General features: G+C 55.9%; 1 non-coding gene across 1 annotated transcript; it reads right to left on the minus strand.

Moving 5' to 3' along the window:
* Window positions 1-6,270: 6,270 nt before the first annotated feature.
* LOC133767376 (small nucleolar RNA SNORA32) lies at window positions 6,271-6,386 on the minus strand. Its single transcript, XR_009866860.1, has one exon. It is a non-coding gene; the product is annotated as a small nucleolar RNA SNORA32 (small nucleolar RNA).

Here is a 6,386-nt window from a genome sequence, read left to right on the forward strand (position 1 = left end):
AGGGGACTACCGTGTCTACTCTCTCCATATCCATCCGTGCATCCTGTGCCTTGATGTGATTATTTATTCAAGATTTTTTTAAAGGATTTATTTATTTATTGGAAAGGCAGAGTTACAGAGAGCCAGAATCAGAGAGAGAGAGAAAGAGAAAGAGGTATCTTCCATCCAGTGGTTTACTCCCCAAATGGCTGCAATGGCTGGAGCTGAGCTAGGAGCTTCTTCAGGGCCTCCCACGTGGGTGCAGGGGCCCAAGCACTTAGCCATCCCCCACTGCTTTCCCAGGCCACAGCAGAGAGCTGGGTCCAAGGAGGAGCAGCTGAGCCCTGCCTCCGGGGTTGCAGTTTCCCTATGCCCACCCCTTAGGCCCCACAAGAGCAGCTCTCGTGTCTCTGGGGTCTTCTCCTGCCTGGCCAATCATTCCAGTTCCTTCTGCCTTCCCTTGTGGGACAGGACGCTGGGCCCCCACCATGGCGCTTCCCCGTTTGTTTCTTAGCAGCCCCACGGTGTCCCCGTGGAGCGTGGCTCTTGGGGATGAAGCCAGGTGGGAACGAAACAGCTTTCTCTTCCAGCCTGTCAGCTCCACGCGGAGCAGGGTGTGGCGGCCGCGCCCCTTGGCTGCTGGGCGCTGGTCGGCCCCCCGGCCCCAATCTCTGTGCACGGGTGGTTTCTTGTATCCAGTGCAGGCTGTGCGTCCGTGCGTCTGATTTCAGTAGATCTATCCAGCTGTCTGAGGAGCCATCTGCGGGGTGCACAGCGCAGACCCGGGGCGTTGGGGGCGTCCAGGATCCATTGCCCTCCCTGACACCTCCCATTTCCTTGGGGAGGGGAGGTCACGTGTCCTCCCCTGTGGGCAGGTGCGGAGAGGGCAGCCCTAACGCCCACTGCAGAAGCCGGGTCCAGCTGCCTGCTCCCGCGAGCTCTCTGCTGAGCCTCTTTGGAGACGTTAAGATTCCCCCAGGCTTCAGGCTAGCGCAGCACCCTTCCTGAGTTTCCCCTGGGTCGGCTGCCGTGTGTTCACACCTGCCCACCCCAGCCCGCAGGACCAGCTACTCCCCGGCTGCCCTGGCTGGAGCCAGAGCCCCGATCGGATCCCATGGTGTTTGCAAGCCTCCGCTTGGCAGGGTTCTGAGATTCCAGACAAAGGGAGGAGATTAGGATCGCTCTGGCTAGAGGCCGAGGTGCAAGCTGACTCCATGGAAAGAGGAGGCTGGCTGGGGTGCCGGTGAATGGCATGGTGGGGGGACAGGAGGTGGCGAGCGTGGGAGGGCGCCCCCGGGCTCCGGAAGGAGCTGCCAGCGTCATCCTGGAGGCTCCGGGCTGGCGGAGATGGGTGGCGATGATTCCAAGGGACGGGCAAGGCATGGGTGCTGCATAGCTCACCACACCTATGGATTTTTTTCCCACTCTCTTTTAGATTTTTAAAGCTTTATTTCTTGATTTGAAAGAGTTACAGAGAGAGGGGGAGAGACAGTGAGATCGCCCATCTGCTGGTTCACTTCCCAGATGGCCGTAAAGGCCTGGTCAGAAGCTTTATCTGGGCCTCTCGTGTGGGTGTGGGGCCCAAGCACTGGAGCCATCTTCCCCTGCTTTCTCAGGTGCGTTACCAGTGAGTTGGATCAGAAGTGGGGCATCCGGGTCTCTAACCGGTGCCCATATGGGATGCTTGGTGCAGGTGGTGGCTTACCCAGCCGTGTTCTTTTTTTTAACCCCCTACGTGTTGTTACGCTCTTCATGTTAGAACTACAGCTCGGAGAAGGTAACTTGTTAACGTCACTTGGCAACTAAGAGGCCAAGCCACAGTCTGACTTTAGCGAGTGCTTTTTTAATTTCATTTTTAAAAGATTTATTTATTTGAGAGGCAGAGTTAGACAGAGCGTCAGGGAGGGAGAGACAGAGAGATCCTTCATCTGTTGGTTCACTCCCCCAAATGACTGCCAATGGCTGAGGCTGGGCCAGGCTGAAGCTATGAGCCTGGAACTCCGTGCGGGTCTCCCCCGTGGTTGGCAGGAGCCAAGTAAGCCAAGTACCTGGGCCCACACCTGCCACGTCCCAGGCTCATTAGCAAGCAGCTGGATCAGAAGCAGAGTCAGGACCTGCTGTTAGTCACGCTGATTGCTCGAGGGGCCATAACGTGGCCCGAGGCAGCGCCTGTCCCCCTGGAAGAAGCTGAGAGAGCCCGAGAATGGGAGAGGAACGCCGCCCCCCCCCCCGCCCCAGCTGCCAGGTGGCTCCTGTTGTTCAAGTTGAGTCTGTGAAAATAGGCTCCAACTGGGGTCGCTGGAAAGGACTTAAAGCCTACAGAGCCGGGCCTGGGCCTCCTGGTGAGAGCGAACGGGCAGGCAGCGAGGAAGGTGGCGTGGCTGGCGGTTCCGTGGCAGTCAGCACCCAGAGCAGCGCGTGGCTCTGCCTTCCGGCTGGCGGAGTAAAAAAGGCAGAGCAGGCCGGAGCTGGGGAGGCCGCAGACCCTGCTCAGCACCCCTGGCCTGCCCTGGCCTCACTGCACTGGCCAAGGTAAGCTCGCCACGTCCCCGGCGTCCGGACTCAATCGGCCTCACGCCCCACCTGTTCCAGTGCCTACCCCCTGGCCCTTTTAAGAAGTGTTTTTTGGCTGGCACCACGGCTCACTAGGCTAATCCTCTGCCTGCAGCTCTGGCACCCCGGGTTCTAGTCCCGGTTGGGGTGCCGGATTCTGTCCCGGTTGTTCCTCTTCCAGGTCAGCTCTCTGTTGTGGCCTGGGGGGGCAGTGGAGGATGGCCCAAGTGCTTGGGCCCTGCACCCGCATGGGAGACCAGGAGGAAGCTCCTGGCTTAGGATCGGTGCAGTGGCAGCCGTAGCGGCCATTTGAGGGGTGAACCAACAGAAGGAAGACCTTTTTCTCTGTCTCTCTCTCACTGTCTAACTCTGCCTGTAAAAAAAAAAAAGTGTTTATTGGTTAATTGGTTAATGATTGTGACAGCTGATCGAAACCAACCTCTCCATCCCCTGTTCCCTCTCGCTCTGGGTTCTCACTCCCTGCAAACCGTCTTTCCAGCCCTTTCTAGTATTCCAGTCATTTCTTCTGATGTGCATACACAGGTTGCTAAGGTTTTTTTTTTTCTGGTTTTGCGTTTTTTTAAAAACATACTACATTTTTCAAAAGACTTTTGTTTGGAAGATAGGGAGAGATGGAGAGAGAGAGAGATAGGGATAAGAGGGAGATGAGATACAGAGATGGAGAGAGAGAGAGAGAGAATGGTATCTCCCGTCCACTCAATCTCCAAAAGCTTTGCCCCAGCTGGGTTAGAACCAGGAGCCCAGGTCTGAACCACTGCTGCTCTCTGTGTGCGCATCAGTGGGAAACTGGGACTGGAAGCGGGCGTGGCTGTGGGGTGGGGGTGCCCCAGGCTTCATCTTAGCCACGGCCCCGTTCACCTCTTCCCGCGGGTGCTGTGGAGAGAGCGGGCGCCTGTCTCTCGCAGGACTTGCTCCTTTGTGCTGTGCCATCTTTGTGTGTGTCGGTGCTCTGCGTTTCCAGTACTGGGACCATCTGTCAGTACGAGGGCTACTCCCGGGCGTGGACTGGGATGGGGACTCCCTCTCGAGAGGTTGTGTGTAGCCTACAGCGAGCACGCCTTGATTTTTTTGATAAATTTCCTAGGCATCTGTCAGCCACTGAGTCCCCTGAGCCTTTGCTGGAAGCACAGCGTGAAGGCCGGATCTCCCACCCAGACGAGAGGACCCGCGGAGGTCCTCGGAAGTCTGCCCCAGGAATAACCAATATGGTTTCTGAGTGGCTTGGGGAGAATGCGGAGAGGGAGGAAAAACTGTTAGAACGGAGATAGATGAGACAGCGGCCGGCGCCACGGGGGCTTTTGGGAACATGATTCCCATAAACCCACTGCAGGAGGGCATTTTAATACACTGGGGGAATTCGAACACGGATCAGGTTGTGTCAGGTGAGACAGTGGAGCTGTGGGTTACGTTAAAAAAAAAAAAAAGGCTCAGGCAGGCACTTGGCCTATGGTGAAGCCGCCCGTGGAGATGGTTGCCCGCCGTACCTGAGTGTCTGGGTTCGAGTCCCGGACGCTCCTGATCCAGCTTCCTGCTCGTGTGCACCCAGGGAGGCGAGCAGGTCATAGCTCACGTAGCTGAGTTGCTGCCCCCATGTGGGAGACCTGGGGTGAATTCCTGGCTCCCAGCCTTAGTGGGTCTTTGGGAAGTGAACCAGTAGAAGGGAGCTGTACCTGTGTTTCTGTCTGTCTCTTTGTTAAGTAAATGAGGAAATACAGCTTTAAAAATTTTAAATAATTGGGGCCGGCACTGTGGTGTAGCAGATAAAGCCTCCACCTGCAGTGCTGGCATCCTATATAGGTGCCGATTGGAGCCCCGGCTGCTCCACTTCCAATCCAGCTCCCTGATAATGGCCTGGGAAAGCAGCGGAAGGTGGCCCAAGTGCTTGGGCCCCTGCACCCATGTAGGAGACCTGGAAGAAGCTCCTCATCCCTGGCTTCGACCTGGCCCAGCTCTGGCCACTGGGGCCAGGTGGGGAGTGAACCAGCAGATGGAAGACCTCTCTCTCTCTGGCTCTCCTTCTCTCTCTCTGTAACTCTGACTTTCAAATAAATAAATAAATACGTCTTTTTAAGAAATCAAAAAGCCATCCTTATCTGTTAGCCTGTTAGATGCCTGCTAACATATTTCTGCATGAAATAGCATAGCTGGTGTTCCCTTGTAAAGCATTCCAGCCCCCAGAAGACCTATTGATTGAGGCAGGGTGACAGGCCCAGGGGGTTCAGTACACACTCTGCCTGTCTGAGAATTTCCCCCAGCCAGCTTTTTTTTTTTTTTTTTTTACAGGCAGAGTTAGAGAGACAGAGAGAAAGGTCTTCCTTTTTCCGTTGGTTCACCTTCCAATGGCCGCTGCAGCTGGCGCACTGTGGCCGGCGCACCACGCTGATCCAAAGGCAGGAGCCAGGTACTTCTCCTGGCCTCCCATGCTGGTGCAGGGCCCAAGCACTTGGGCCATCCTCCTCTGCCCTCCCGGGCCACAGCAGAGAGCTGGACTGGAAGAGGAGCAACCAGGACAAAATCCAGTGCCCCATCCGGGACTAGAACCCGGTGTGCCAGCGCCACAGGCGGAGGATTAGCCTATTGAGCCAGCCCCCCAGCCAGCTTTAACCAGGAGATACCAACAGACAAGTGTAAGGGTGTAGTGAGCAGATGGCAGGAATGTTGGACTTGGGAGGTGCGTCCCTGTCTCCAGAGGGACCCTGCTACACAGACAGCCTGGATTCTGAGCAGCCCTGCAGGGAGCTGTGGAGTCGGGGGGGGGGGGGGGACAGGCCAGTGGGAAGGCTGGCTGGCTGGGTGCTGCAGCTCATGGCACAGCCACGAGAACTGCTCGCTCCCGGCAGTGCCAGGGTACTAGGAATCATGTGCTGTTTTTAAATATTTATTTATTTGAAAGGCAGTTTTACAGAGACAGATCTTCCATTTGCTGGCCCACTCCCCAAATGGCTGCAACAGCCGGAGCTGGGCCTGTCCAAAGCCGGGAGCCAGGAGCTTGATCTGGGTCTCCCACGTGGTGAGGCAGGGGAGAGACCCAAGGCTTTGGGCTGTCTTCTGCATATTAGCAGGGAGCTGGATCGAAAGTGGAACAGCTGGGACTTGAACCAGTGCCCACATGGGATGCTGGCACTGCAGGCAGCTGTTACACATGCTGTGCCACAGCACTGGCCTAAAAGGTTGCTTACAGAAGTTCAATGGGGGCCTGGAGCTGTGGCATAGTGGATAAAACCGCCACTTATGGTCCCTGCATCCTGTATGGGGGCTGGTTCAAGTCCAGGCTGCTCCTCTTCCGATCCAGCTCTCTACTATGGCCATGGAAAACACCAGAAGACAGCCCAAGTCCTTGGTCTCCTGCACCCATGTGGGAAACCAGGAAGAAGCTCCTGGCTTCAAATCGGTCTAGCTCCAGCTTTTGCAGCCATTTGGGGAGTGAACCAGCAGATGGAAGATCTCCCTTTCTCTGTCTTTCCATAACTCTTTTAAATAAATGAATATTAAAACAAACAAAGAGTTGAGTGGCCCGGGTCTCTCTGCTTCCTGCCTCACCACGTGACCCTCCCTCTGCCGCCCAGTGGGGCTGGCCAGTCAGGGCCGTGGTCCAGGAGGCCTGAGAGCCCCTCCTCGAGGCTGTGACCTTGGCAGCTGCTAAGGGTTTATGATCCTTTCTCCATCCCCTGCCTTTTTAACAGCTTTTATTTTTTTTCTTGATCCCCACCCCCATCCCAATGTTCCTAATGGGCTGAAAGCTAGCACGGTAACAGAGGAAGCCTGGTGGAAAATCTTTTATGGTCATGTCCACAGCAAATGAGAAATTACATTTTTTTTTCCTTGAAAGATTT

Source organism: Lepus europaeus, chromosome 9, assembly GCF_033115175.1.
Source record: "Lepus europaeus isolate LE1 chromosome 9, mLepTim1.pri, whole genome shotgun sequence".
Classification (NCBI taxonomy): Eukaryota; Metazoa; Chordata; class Mammalia; order Lagomorpha; family Leporidae; genus Lepus; species Lepus europaeus.